This window comes from Hyaena hyaena, unplaced genomic scaffold (genome assembly GCF_003009895.1).
Source record: "Hyaena hyaena isolate Hyena2069 unplaced genomic scaffold, ASM300989v1 scaffold_1934, whole genome shotgun sequence".
NCBI lineage: Eukaryota > Metazoa > Chordata > Mammalia > Carnivora > Hyaenidae > Hyaena > Hyaena hyaena.
Genome location: NW_024082569.1, coordinates 108,435 through 110,109, shown reverse-complemented (window position 1 = coordinate 110,109; position 1,675 = coordinate 108,435).

The following is a 1,675-nucleotide window of genomic DNA, read 5'->3' as shown; positions in this document are numbered from 1 at the left end:
AGGTACCTCTGTACTGTTCCCAGAGTGGCCATACAAATCTCCACTCCCATCAACAGTGCCTGAGGGTCCGCTTTTCTCCACATTCTCGCCAATACTTGTCGTTTCTTATCTTTCGGATATTATTCATTCTAACTGGTGTGAGGTGGCCTCTCATGTGGTTTTGATTTCCATTTCTCTGGTGATGAGTGAGATTGAATATCTTTTCATGTACCTGTTGGCCATCTGGATGTTTTCTTTGGAGAAATGTTTAATCAGTTCCTTTGCTCATTTTTAACAGGGTTATTTGCTTGTTTGATATTAACTTGTAAGAGTTCCTTATTAACCCCTTACTAGACAGTCTGTAGACATTTCTCCCATTCTTAGGTGTCATTTACACTCTGTTGGTTGCTTTTTTTTTTTTTTTTTTTCTGTGCAGGAACATTTCAGTTTGTTGTGGTTCCACCTTTTGATTTTTCATTTGTTATTTATACTTACAGTGTCATACCCAGTAAACCACTGCCAAGATGCTTGAAAAAAATTAATGAAGACACAAAGACATGAAAAAGCAACCTGTGTCCATGGATTGGAAGACGTAGTATTATTAAAATATCCAAAATGCCCAAAGTAGTCCAGAGAATCATTGCAATCCTATCAAGATTCCTACAGCATGCTTTGTTTTCTTCAGAAAAAGAATAATTCTAAAATTCATGTGGAACCAAGGAGACCCACAATAGCCAAAACAATCTCAAAGAAGAACAAAACTGGAGATCCCACACTTCCTCGTTTCAATATATAATACAAAGCCACAGTAATTAAAATTACGTGGTACCGACATAATACAGGAATATAAGCCAATGGAAGAGAATAGAAAGCCCAGAAATAAAATCATGCATACTGATCTTCAACAAGGATGTCACATATGCACAATAGAGAAAGTACATTTTTTCAATAAACAGTGTTGGGAAAATTGGGTATTCACAGGCAGAATAATGAAATTAGACCCCTTATACCACACACAGCAATCAACTCAAAGTCGATGAGAGACTAAAACACAAGACCTGAAACTCTAAAACCCCAACGGGAACATAGGCAGAAAACCTTCATGATACGTTGTTGTTCCAAGCCATTTTAGAGCCAACTGGTGGCTACCCTGTGAAACAGCCACATTCATCCCCACCCTGTCGTTTCCCGATAGGGACCAGCAGCCTGCCTCGCTGCTCAGTTGTGCTGTGTGGCCTGAGGGGCACAGCAAATTATTTAAGAAGGCAAGAGATGAAGGAACTCTGTATTTATTTTTATGAATGATCTAGATAAAGGTTAGCAACTAAAAAAATGTAGAGGAAATATTATGTTTTAACAAACAAACAGCACAGAGCTATAAATACAGAGAAGAAACTGATGGTTGCCAGAGGGGAGGGAGGAGGTGGGCCATAGGCAAAATAGGTGAAGGGGAGAGGAAGGTGAAATACAGGCTGCCAGTTATGGGATGAGTCAGCCACGGGATGAAGGGTGCAGCACAGGGAGCACTAACAGTGTTGTATGGCGACAGAGGGTAGGTAACCTGGTGAGCACAGCATCAGTACAGAGTCCTTGTATGACTACTTGCACACCTGAAACTAATGCAACTTTGGGTATCAGCCATACTTCAGGTAAAAAAAAAAAAAAAAAAAAGGAAAAAATTGTCGTAAAAGTCAAT